This window comes from Lutra lutra, chromosome 13 (assembly GCF_902655055.1).
Source record: "Lutra lutra chromosome 13, mLutLut1.2, whole genome shotgun sequence".
Classification (NCBI taxonomy): domain Eukaryota; kingdom Metazoa; phylum Chordata; class Mammalia; order Carnivora; family Mustelidae; genus Lutra; species Lutra lutra.
In genome coordinates, this window is record NC_062290.1 from 50,593,732 (window position 1) to 50,607,790 (window position 14,059).

The following is a 14,059-nucleotide window of genomic DNA, read 5'->3' on the forward strand; positions in this document are numbered from 1 at the left end:
GTGGTAGGCAAGGAGGTTTACCGTGCTAGGACAGGCCATGATAACTAGCATCCTCCTGCAAAGACTGAAGGAGATTTACTAAATTTAGAGCAGTGGGTGATGCCTGTGCTCAGTAGCACTGACAATGGATTCATAGAATTTATGTAATGTGATAGTACATAATGAAGTGGGGAAAAAATTAAATGATCAGAGACTCAGAAATCAGTGCAATGCCATCCAGTTGCACCAACATGTATGTAATTGGACCCAAAAGGAGAGGAGCAAGAAAAAATATTTGAAGAAAAATATCCAATTTGATGAAAAATATTCATCTATACATCCCAAAAGCTCAAAAACAAAGATTACATACAAAGTGATCCTCTCATAGAGGATCATATTTGAAAGAAGATTTCAAAGAAAAAAATTTGAAAACCTCAAGGGGGAAAAAAAAAAACTTTTCTCAAAGAACACATAATTAGATTAACATGATTTCTCATCAGAAACAAGGAAGCCAGAAATAAGGACAATGGCTTATTGAAAGTAGTGGAAGGGAAAAAAAACAGCCAAATATTCTGTATCCAGCCAAACTATACTTCAGAAGTTAAGATGAAATAAAAATATTCCCAAAACAACAAAGAATGAGAAATTGATTGCTACTAGACTAGAGCAGCAAGTAAATCCAGACCTGCTTTATAAGAATTAATAAAGGACAAATGGAGTCATACAGTGTGTGCTCTGTTGACTAGCTTTTTTCATTCATAATTATTTCTAAATATATCCATGTTATTATATGTATCAATAATTCCTTTACTTTTATTAGTAAGTAGTATTCCACTGTATGGATATAACCATATTTTTTTTAAGAGAGAGAGCTTGTGGTGCCTGTGGGCATGGGTAGGGGGGAGGGAGAAAGGGCAAAGGGAGAGGAAAGGAGAGAATCTTAAGGTCTTAAGGAGGCTCTCTGCCCAGCACTTTCTTCAGACAGAAAGAAATAACAGGAAATGATTACTTGAATCTTCAGGGAAAAAAAGATCACTGGAAATGCTGTATATGTGACATATTATAAAAGATCAATAGATACACATTTTTTCTCAGTCTCTTCTTTAATACACACAAGATTTCCCAAAGTGATATTAGAACTCTGTTGTTTGGATTCTAATGTATATAAATTTCATGTATGTAACGGTGATGGCATGAAGGATGTGGGGAGGAAATGCAGTCATACTTGAGCAAATTTTGTAAATTTTACCAGAAATAATTATTAATCTACGATAGTGTGTGATAAGATGTACCTTCTGATGTCATATCTTTTTTTTTTTTTAAAGATTTTATTTATTTATTTGACAGACAGAGATCACAAGTAGGCAGAGAGACAGGCAAAGAGAGAGGAGGGGAAGCAGGCTCCCTGAGCAGAGAGCCCGATGCGGGGCTCGATCCCAGAACCCTGAGATCATGACCTGAGCCGAAAGCAGAGGCTTTAACCCACTGAGCCACCTAGGCGCCCCTGATGTCATATCTAAAGAATAAAATTAAAATGTAGTAAAAATAAAATCAACAGGATAATTAAGTTGATAAGCCAAAAAATTACTTTAAGAATTTTATTAAAGGGCACCTGGGTGGCTCAGTGGGTTGGGCCGCTGCCTTCGGCTCAGGTCATGATCTCGGGGCCCTGGGATCGAGTCCCACATCGGGCTCTCTGCTCAGCAAGAAGCCTGCTTCCCTCTCTCTCTCTCTGCCTGCCTCTCTGTCTACTTGTGATCTCTCTCTGTCAAATAAATAAATAAAATCTTTAAAAAAAAAAAGAATTTTATTAAAGACAAGAAAGAACATTTTATAATGATAAAGGATCAGTATAACAAAAAAAAGTAACTGCATATTCACTTGAAATGAGAGCCCCAAAATATTAAAAAAGAAAAAGGAAATTGTGTCTACCTCACAAGACAGCCTAGAAAAACCTGTCATGACATTTAGAGGTGAAAGACGGAATTCCTTCTTCCTAGTATCAGGAAGAACGAAAGTTGTCTGCTTTACTACTTCTGGTCAACATTGTACTGAAAATGCAGCTATTTCAATAAAGAAAAAAAATTTAAAAACACCCTTGTTGGAAAGGGAGAAAAAAATTGTCTTTATTTGCAGATGACATGATATCCTATGTGGAAATCATGAGTGATACACATAGAATAAAACTACTAGAACTAATGTACAACTTTAGCAAATTCACAGGATACAAGATCAATATACAAAATCAATCAAATTTCTATATGCTAAAGAAAAGGAAACTACAAATAGGTGGATGTATAAGTAAATTATAGTATATCCAGTACAGTAGATAGTATAAAATATAGTATATCCAGTATAAATAAAATATAATATGTGCCTGGGTTAAGCATCTGATACTTGATGTCAGTTCAGGTCATGACTCAAGGTCGTGAGATGGAGCTCCCTTACTCACCCCACACATCCCACCCCCATCAGTGCTGGGCAGAGAGCTTGCTTAAGATTCTCTCCTTTCCTCTCCTTCTGCCCTTTCTCCCTCCCCCCTCCCCATGCCCACAGGCACCACAAACTCTTTCTCTTAAAAAAATATGGTATATCCATATAGTGAAATACTGCTCACTAATAAAAGTAAAGGAATCATTGATACATATAATAACATGGATATATTTAGAAATAATTATGAATGAAAAAAGCCAGTCAACAGAGTACAAAATGTATGACTCCATTTGTCATAAAAATCTAGAAAATGCAAGCCAATCTATAATGACAGAAAACATATCAGTGGTTCCTTGAGGACCAGAAGGAAGTATCGGGGTTGGGACAGTCAGGAGGGATTACAATGGCCACAAGGAAAATTTTGGGATTGATGGACATGTTCCTTATATTGATTACTATGATGTTTTCATAGAAATACACATATTTCATAAATATATGCATACATAGATATATACATATGCTAAAGTTTATCAGTTACTACACTTTTAATATGTACAGTTTATCCTATGTCAGTAAGGCTGTTAAGGGGCACCTGGATGGCTCAGGAAGTTGGGTGTCTGCCTTCAGCTCAGGTCATGATTCCAGGATCCTGGGATGGAGCTCTACATACAACACCTTGCTCAGTGGGGAGTCTGCTTTTCCCTCTCCCTCTGCCCCTCCTCACATGCATGTGTGTGCACATGTTCTTGCTCTCTCTCTCTCTCAAATAAAGAAATAATCTTTAAAAAATAAGGCTGTTAAAATATTGAATCCATTGGGGCGCCTGGGTGGCTCAGTGGGTTAAGCCTCTGCCTTCGGCTCAGGTCACGATCTCAGAGTCCTGGGATCAAGTCCCACATCGGGCTCTCTGCTCAGCAGGGAGTCTGCTTCCCACCCCCCTCTGCCTGCCTCTCTGCCTGCTTGTGATCTCTGTCTGTCAAATAAATAAATGAAATCTTTAAAAAAAATATTGAATCCAGCTATAGTTTCATACTGTACACTAAAGGATGTAAAAAAAAATGAGATATGTGGCTTTTATTCATAATTTACTTTTCAGTGGCTGCACATGCATTCTTAAGGGATTTCCTTCACTTGGGCAGAGACATACTAATCAAGGATCAATCTTCTCAAATAAAGTTAAGAAATGTCTTATTTCAAAGCCTAGTCCAACCTTGGTAGAAAATGTAAAATTTTTCACAGCAGTGATTTGGAAATGTGATAAAAAGGACAAACTGTCTTAACTTTCTTGCCAATATTTAACATATTTCTTGGCCAAATCAAAGGAAGACCTGACATTCATTGTATAGTTTGAGGGATAAGAAGATAATCTGGGGCTATGTTTATTGGAATTGAGAAATTTTAAGGAGACCATCTTCACATAGTATTAAATTTGGTATGAAATGACAGAAAGATAAAATGTGTTGTGTAGAACATTGTCCTAAGTAATTAGAAGTCTGTGGTCTCTTTGGAGTTCTGCTGATAATTATCTTTCTTTGAGCAAAACCACTTAACTTCTTTAATTTTTTTCTCATACATAAAATGAAAAATTTTATCAGATAATAGCTAGAAATATTGTCTGTCTGTAAAGTACTGTGCTTCTAGAAGGTATGTCACATATGCAGGTTGCATTTCTATCCCCTTTGTTAATGAACATTTTTAGATGAGCAAGGTTTTATATTTTTGTTTTTATTAGGTTGTTTTTCAGAGTTTGTTTAAGTATTTCATATTTTAGGCCTTTTTTTGGATGAATGAAGAATTGGGTTATAAAATAGTTGTCAACAACCTATTTGTTTTTTTAAACAAAAAACATTTCTGACTATGAGATGATAGCCTAGAACCCTAACATGTTAATTATCAAGAAAAAAAAAAAGACACAATGTCACCACCTGGACAAAATAACCTTGATTTTTAAAATGAATAAAATGACTCTCAAAATGAACAGCTTTACTATTTTAATTATATTTAATACTAAATTATGTAGACTCTAGTAATCTGATTTTGGTTATAAATATTTTCATGAATATTTTTAAGGAAAAGTTTAATGGAATTTATGTTTTTAATTTTTTTAATTAAAATTTAATTTAGTTAACATATAGTGCTTTATTAGTTTCAGAGGTAAAATTTAGTGATTCATCAATTGCATTACATCAAGTGCCCTCCTTAATGCCCATAACCCAGTTACCCCAGCCCCCTACCCACTTTCCCTCCAGACACCCTCAGTTGATTTCCTATAGTTAGTAGTCTTTTATGATTTGCCTCCCTCTCTGTTTTTATCTTATTTTTCCTTCCCTTCCCCATGTTTATCTGTTTTGTTTCTTAAATTCCACATATGAGGAAAATCATATGGTATTTGTCTTTCTCTGACTGATCTTGCTTAGCATAATACATTCTAACTCCATCCATGTCATAGGAAATGGCAAGAATTAATTCTTTTTGATGGTTGAATAATATTCCATTGTAGATTGATACATATAGATATATAGATCTCTCTATCTATATATATACACACACCAAATCACCTTTATCCATTCATCTGTGGATGGACATCTGGGCTCTTTCCATATTTTGGTTATTGTGAACATTTCTGCTATAAACATTGGGGTGCATGTGCCCCTTCAAATCACTATTTTTTTTATCCTTTGGATAAAAGTGCAGTTGCTAAATTGTAGGATAATTCAATTTTTAACTTTTTGAGGGAACTTCATACTGATTTTCAGTTTGGCTACACCTGTCCTTGCCAACATCTTTTGTGTCCTGAGTTGTTACTTTTAGCAACTGTCAAAATGGAATTTATGTTTCTTATACCTATTGTGATCCAGTTTGTGTAAGGTTACCTATCATAAATTGAATAAATATTATTGTGTTGACAATTGAATTGCCTCATTTTCCAATGCTATGGCAAAATAATTTTAAGAAGTTCTTTCTCTGGTATTCTTCCTTCAACACAATCCCAACTGGAAGCAAATAAACTTCACAGGGTGTCCAGGGTGATAAACTCCTCTCTATCTCTCTCATTTGAAATATTGTGATGGGAAAATAAACCAGTATGACATTGGGATGGTTGAGGTCCGTACTATTTTTCCATTCACCCTACACATTCACCCTACATAAAGTAGCCTGATTCTGACAGGATTTGAGCTATCAAGAATGTCACAAAACAAATACAATTTTTGATGTTGTTGAGATGTTACATTCATTTTCTATATAATGGTGTTTAATGTCCAGTACCTGAATAAGAGAAACAATGTCAGAGATTTTAGGTTCAAGCTCTTTCATTTCTTGGGACTGTCTTTAAACACTACCAGACAATATGTTTCTGAGAAATTACCATTTTGAACTTTCATGGTGTGCTGTTATCTTAACATAGTATAAATTTTTCTTTAGCACCACAAGAGTAAACATGTTAAGCAATACAAAATATCAAGTAGCATGTAGCTACATTTTTCCTAAAATTATTACCACAGTAGATATTTTATATAGGATGTTTAAAGGTAAAGATGATAAAGATACACATAACCGTTCACTCCTTGCCAGCAACTAAAATAAAATAAGATCATGATATTTAAAGACAACTATGACATTTTGGGGGCCTATTTTATTTTATACTTAATTGAGCATAGAGAAAGTTTTTTAATGTGTTTTTAAAAAAACACATTACTGCTTTCTTGATATTTTTATTATTCAGATGACTTTTATAAAAGAGAGATCATTCTTTTATGATATCTGGGCCATTGTGTAGCCAAATTATTAGTCTTGGCCTGGGTAATATATTGTCCTAGTAACCATTCCAACTTCTTAGATTAGAATGTTTCAATTTGGTTTGTCATTATTAAGTTTCTCTATATTTGAGAATATTAATCCAGGAAAAAAAATAAAATTGACATCTCATAAATGATGATTTGATGGCTGGTGCCTCTTAACCCAATTGTGGTTGACAACTTTTGCACATTAGTCCACTCCAAGAAACTCTCTGTATTTCATAATTGTCACTTACTCTCAAAATCTGGGTTTCCATACTTAGTTTGATATGCCTGTCCCAACTCCATAAACCACAGAGGTTTGAATAAGGAAAGAATAGCTTAGCTAATCAGACACTCCCTGAAAGAAATTTGAATTTGGATTAGAAATGCTAGATATAAGATCATGCAAATTTTAGAGTAGAAGACCAGTTGTGAGACTAGAGAAAATAAGATAACCTATCTATAAGGAATGAATCAGGCATGAGAGAAACAATGTGACATCTGAAAAAGAATTTGTCTTAGGCCCCAGCAATTTTTTTTTTTTTTTTTTTGGCCTCACTCTTTGTGGGTCTTTTTTTTTTTTTTTTTTTTTTTTGACAGACAGAGATCACAAGTAGGCAGAGACACAGGCAGAGAGAGAGAGAGGAGGTAGCAGGCTCGCCACTGAGCAGAGAGCTGGACACGGGGCTTGATCCCAGAACCCTGGGATCATGACCTGAGCCAAAGGCAGAGGCTTTAACCCACTGAGCCACCCAGGCGCCCACTCTTTGTGGGTCTTGACTCTACTCTTTCTAGTTGGTTTAATGAACTAAACTTGTATTTTCATAAGGTAAAGTATTATAAGTTCTTAAGCTAATTTTAATTAAAAATAAAAATAAGAAAAGGATATACTGCTTTCTATTTACTAGGTGCTGTCCTAAGAACTTAATGCATATTAATATATTTAAGCTTTATAACCCCTATGAGGTAAATATAGTTACTGTCCTCATTTATAGATAGGATACAAAGACGTTATACAGTTTACCCATAACTTAAGCCTTTTTTATATAAGGCAGTTGAGTAAAAATTATCAAAAATAAAATTAAGTATTTAAACACAAAAAGTATTTCTCCATGTTCAGTTAAACATAGACTTTCTGGGTTTGCAGCTAGAAACCAAAAAAATAAAAGGGATGGGCAGTTTGATACTAAGTAAATTAAGCCAAGCAAAATAAAACAAATAAAGCAAACAAAATAGAAACAATTTTAAGAAACCTAGTGAAATAAGTTTTATGAAATTAATGGCATATATTTTTACTTCCAAAGGCCAGAAAAAAACAACTCCCTTTGCAAATCTGTCACTTTAAAGCATGAATTCTCAAAGTGATGGCAGTGATATTGCCCTCATGGCAGGAAATTTTGTTCTTTTTATGTTTAAATCACAACTATTTTTGTGTTCAAAATACGTTTATGTTTAAATCACAAATATGCATATTGTACATATCATAAATATATTGTATTTATGATATCAAAAGTGCATGTGAGAGGCAGTTAGAAAATAAAATGTCCTAAAAGTCTATTTAAGGGGTGATAATGAAAAGAAAAAAAAAAAGATTGAGAAACACTGCTTCAGATAAACTAAGGTTTTTTTTTTTTTTTCCTGAGTATCTTGACCATAGCTTCAACCATGGTACAAAGTATATATTTTTTGTCTTCCAAAAACGTCTCTAAGAATTCATAGTTCTAGGATTTGAGAACAGCTTTATATCTATTCTTCTCAAGTTCAAAAACAGTATGCAAGCTGTTCTCTGAATTAAGGAGCTGCAAAAAATATTTATGTTTCCCGTCATTAAAAAGCATTTTAAAAACAGCACTTTTTTTTTGCACTCTCATTTGACTAAAAATAGCTTTTCTTTTAAATGATGAAACTTGTCACTGGCTCATTCTTCCATGGGAACAGCTGCTCATTGCATGTTTGAACATATTTGCTTAAGAAATACAAAATTATTAACATTCTAATCCTCTAACCTTTTAAAGAAAGCCAGCTGTGATTATTCACAGCTAGACCCATAGCCTTTGGTTTCAGCTTTGTGGAAATTTCTTCCCTTAATTTCTCAGAGAATATTATCTGAACAATTTGATTTTCTGAGGAAGAACTATACTATAAACAAAGTATATTAAACTATTGGCCCAAGAACTAGAGAAAATATTTTTAAAATTATTAATCTGGTATAGCTAATAATAAGAATTTTATTACATTTATTTTGTTAGAAAAGTTTATAGCACCTACTATGTGCTAAGTACGAGTATTCTTTTAAAAACTTTAAAATATTAATTACTTTAATCTTAGTGCAGTAGCTACCTTCATTAGCCTTGCTCTTCTTACAGCTGAAAAAATTGAGCCAGAATGCTTAAGCATACTGCCAAGGGCCACACATCTTTTAAGTGCCATTGCCAACAGAAACAGAGGCTGTCTGGTTCCAAACCCTCATTATCATTAGACTCCAATATTACAACCACCAAAATAAGTATGTTTTTATACTTTCTTATTTATCCTCACAGTGACTTAAAGAAGTAGCATGGTTATCGTCTACACTTTGATAGAAGGAGACGGTGAAGACGAGAGTTTGAGCACTTGGCCCAAAATGTCAATACTAAGAGATAAGCATCAAATTTGAACCCAGATCCTTTCTGACTCCAGAGCCCCTATGCTGAATGCCACAGTTCTTGTCACCATTTGCTTCCCAACATTTCAAGGTAATATGTATATTCAAGGAGAATCACCACCCTGACTTGTTTGTATCACCCTATAGTTTGTCCTAAATTAAACTGGCAGTCACTAAGCGTTCCTTTTCTACCCGTAATACCGTTTTTTACCTACGGGAGTAACTGCGCTATCAAACTAGTTGGGGCTGTAGCCAAAGAATCCCTTTTGTTGTTGTTGTTGCTTTATTCACAGGATTTGAAGATACCTAGGAAACAGTCTATTTACAGTTTTGAACTATTTCTGGAATAGCCTTATGATTTTGACCTCATAGATTCCGATCCAATTGATGATAACCTACATCTAGGCTTTGGGTATATTGGGGTCTAACCCTGCATGTTCAACATGTTTTGAGTCAGATATGAAAGCAGGCAACCTCTATAAATATATGTATTACCTAGTTACCTGTGGGAAGCCATGGTAAGGCTTGAGACGAGGACCAAACCAGGCCCTGACCTGTGCCTCCTTTAAAGGCTGAATAGCCGAACAAAAGGCTTAGGTCGATAAAGTCGAGTAGCACTGAGAAAGGGTCTGTGCTATGTGTTGTGCGCTCGCCTACGTGACTTCTCACATCTTTGCTAGTCAGATAGAGACGATTTGGCCGGGGTCAAAAATTCTTGGCTGGTCCTTGCTGTCCTTGCACGGGCTATAGACTACACCACTGTAAGACTGTGCTGTGCTTACATAAACTATGTCTTGAGTGGCCTTGAAGTCAGTACATCTGGTGCTAGAGGGCCTGCTATTGGTGCTTGGGAAATAGATAATGGGAAAGCTTGAAGGATTTTCTGTGCATGTTGCAAACTCTTTAGTAATCAGCTAAAAATAGATACTTTTCTTATGATTGTTTCTGTTAGTTATAAAATGCCTCACAGCCTTGAATAAAATTGGCACTACTGGACATCCTCCTTGGTGCTCCTCCTGCCCCAATCTCTTTGTCTCTTAATTTCTTTTCAGCATCCTCTTACCCTCTCGACCCTGGTCGATTTGTCGCACAGGCCACGACAGTTACCAAAAAGTAACTTGTCCCAATCCAAAGTGACAACCATTCATACCCTAATAATTATAAGTTATGCCATACCTTGCTTTATATTGTATTAAATAGCTTGCCTATAATCTTATGTCACATTCCAATTATGTTGGCAAGGTAGATATTTTATTACCATCTTTAAGATGATAAAAATGATGGCCAGATGATATCTAATAAAGTTAAACTTGAGATTTGTTATCATTTATGTGGGTTCTAATATATATTTGGTGAAAGGGCCAAGGCAAGGATGCTACTTTCCATTGAGCAGGTGGGCAAGCTACTGTTTTTCTGTTACTCACTGTGGACTCAGACAGCATCTATTTCTATACCTACCTATATTTATATCTATATCTATCTCTATGTGTATTTCTATTTCTATATCTCCAGTATAAAAGACATTTAAAAACTGAAAAGTGATTTGGTATGTTGTTTTGTCCACAGATCAATAGGTTCCAAATACTTTATGTACTCTACCTGTATCCTGTATATCCATTTCTGACCCACCCTTGGCATTACTCATTCCCAGTTTCTGGTCACTGTAATAGATGTGTGCTTCCACATACACATTTAAGGGCCTAAGGAAGTTTTAGTTTACCAAAGTTCAAGTATCACCTAACATACACTGTCATTCAAATCACCTATGCTCACAGTTGCTAAGATAACGTTGTATTATGCAGATGTCTCTATTCACTTTCTAACCCAGGGGAAATAAAAAGACACACCGAAAGTAGTTGCCATAGAGAAATAAAACTACAAGATATTCCACAGAACCAGAGTATGTGACTTTAATGATATCAATGAATTAATTATAAGGTCTTGTTGCTAATTCCTTTCTGTTCCTTTCATCCTCATAGAATGTTAAAATGGAGTTTCTATACATTCAACACAGTAAATGCCTTCTCTCTGGAAGGTTATTAATATGTAACTGGAACCCCAGAAAGGAACAAGGAGATAGCTTTTCAGTCCTGGATCCAATCTCAGCTTTAAGGTAGGACAGAAAATGATTTTAACTTTATTTTGCCAACTATAATCATTTGGGACAGACTTTTGGAGTGCTCTATTGCCACATCCTAGCTCATCAAGAAATAATAGTATTAATGAATACTAATCTCTTTCATAGTTATGTATTAGGAAAGAAATAACCCTTATTCTGAAAAGTACCAGCTGTGCTTTAAGGGAATGAGTTTCCAAGTAGGTCCCTGAGAATTCACATGTCTCTGTTTAGTTCACTTGAGCAATACAGATAGAACAGTGGGTCACCTCCTTTGACTTTGCATTTGAGAAGAACATTCATTTCTTCAAGCAATAATTATCTAACTTTAATGTACTTAAGGATTACCTTGGGTTTTTAGAAAATGTAAATTACTTAGCCATATCCTTAGAATTTATGACTTAGTAACTACTGTGATCCAATGACAGAAAAATCAAGAAAAAATCTCCTAGGGAACCTAAAAATGGTAGTGAACAATTGAATTGACTACAAAATGTGGTTCATACAAATCATGCTAAATACATTTCTTCCTAAAAAAGATTAATTGGTTCAGAGTAAGAAAAAAAGATAATTAAATTCAAATATTTATACACATTTATTTAACTAAAAAAATGTGTTGTATTATATTTTAATCTTGTCATTTTAATTAATAATTAAAAGAAAACTGATTAACCCAGTATACAACCCAAGAAAGGGAGTATAACTTAGAACTTGGAACTGCTCACATTCTATTTTCCTGTGTTATCAGTTAATTTTCACTCTAGAGAGAACAAGTATATTTTGTTTCTACTTCATTTTCTTCTGTTCTTGTTTTTGCTATAGTTTTAGGACACACATATATAAGCATAAATAATATATTGTAGATTTTTTTTCCTGTTTGAGAGCTTTATAAAAAATAGTGTTGAATTATATACAGTTGTCTAGGTCCATTTTCCCCTCCGTGTTACGTTTCAAAGTTTTATTTGTCTCTTTGCATATATGCAGTGGTCTGTTTTCACACATCATGATTTCTTTAACCATTCTCTTGTAGATGGTTATTCGGGTGTTTTCTGGTTTTGTTTTTAATTTGTTTTAATTTTTAATTTGTTTTTAATTTAATTAGTTTTGTTTTAAATTTAATTTTAATAGGGCTGCTATAGATACTGTTACGTTCATCTTTTTTTGTTTGTATGTAGAATTGCTGGGTCAGTGGATATGTGAATATTGAATACTATTGGGTGATACTTTTTTTCCAAAGAAATTATCCAATTCACCTCCAGCAGCAAATTCTCATTGATGTTCATTCTTTCAATATTAGTATTCTTGGACTTCCAAATTATGGACAATCTGGTGAGTATAAAAATATATTTATTTCATGTGCATTTTTGAAAAAATAGTTTTATTAGGTGCAGAGTTCTAGGTTGACATTTATTTTTCATAAGAACATGGTAATATTTTTTTTCTTTCTTGTATCATTTGTTGATGCTACAAAGATGCTGTCTTTCTAATTGTTACTTTTTAAATGATTTGGATTTTTTTTATTTTTAAGGGTCTTTTACTTTGTGTTTTCAAAGCTTCAGTATACTGATTTTGGGTCTATTTTCTGCTTGTTCTATTTAGAATACAGATTTACAAATTATTTATTAGTATTACCATTTTTGTCAATACTGGAAAATTTGTAACAATTTTCCTTCATTTTTTAAAAATTCTTTCCCTTTACACCAATTAAATGCATGTTGTACATTTTCATTCCATTCTTTATATCCCTTATTTTTTTCCCCCTAATTTTCTTCTTTTTCTCTGGGAAATGCTTACATATGGGTAATTTCTTCAGATACATCTTCCAACTTTCTAATTATTTCTTCAGTTGTTTATTAACTCAAGATTAATACACTCATTTCTTTTCAAAGACTTTATTTACATCTAGAAAATCTGTATAAATGTGATAATTGTTTTCAAATCTTCCTACTCAGATCTCATGCCCTTTTGTTTAAATTTCTCTAATTGCATCTTTTTTTTTCTCTAAATATTTCTGACAGAGTTGTTCTGTATTATATATTTGATTATCCCCGTATCCCTCAAGGTCAAAATCAGATATTTGCTTTCATGCTGACTTTCACATAGGGTTCTTATCTACTGGTGTGCTTGTTACCCTTGGTTATGAACTGATTGCTTGATCCTAATCCTTATGAATATGGTGGGATTAGATTAAGGAAGCTTTATTCCAGAGGATTTGATTTTACTTCTACCAATATTCAGTGGTCATGACTGAACTGAAAGCATGCCTGGCCCCTTTAAAATTTATGAATAAGTGTTGGGTCCACAGTCAGACTTTCTACTTTCCAGCTGATCCATGACTCAGTACCCAATGCACATCTGCTGTTCGCATTTTCCTCTAAGGAAAACCTAACCTTGTTGGGAACCAATTCTCTGCCAACAGAAAATTTTTGGAAGGCAGAGGGAAAGGAGATTGTCTTTGGAGACCTTTTCTTCCACTTAAGAGACAGCAGTGTTCCACTCTGCGTTTTCTATCCATAGCACATTCTGTAGGTTTGTTCAAAGAAAGCCTGTTTAACCATAAGACTGGAAGAAAAATTTAAGATAATGCCATTGCCAATTTGTAATATTACAAATATCAGTGTTGTACAATTTATAATTATGGTACAGAATTTGAGTCATTAACCCTTTTACAGAAAGAAAAAAGTTTTTCTGAATTGGATTTGTAGAAATTGACATTTATATTGCTACGTATAGAAAAAAAACAATTACCTAATTCTTCCCCCTTTTCCATCCTACTGGATATTTGCAGAGGGACTTCATTAAAAGAATATAAATATTTGAGAATGAAGGTGGATAGACAAATGTGGATCAAACAGGATGGCGCAAAGGCTAATGAGATTAAAAAAAAAAACTGTGCAAATAAAACCTTGGTTGAATCTGCATGACAGTTTCTTCCTGGTGACATACACACATTGTAAATTCAATATTTAAGAGAAACAATAAAATTACCCATCAATTATACTAGGTTTGATAAGAATCCCGAATGGCATGCTGAAGTGGGAGAGGTTAAAACTGACTGAATGGATGAGTTAATAGCCATTTTTTTTTCATCTTTATATATTTACTTTC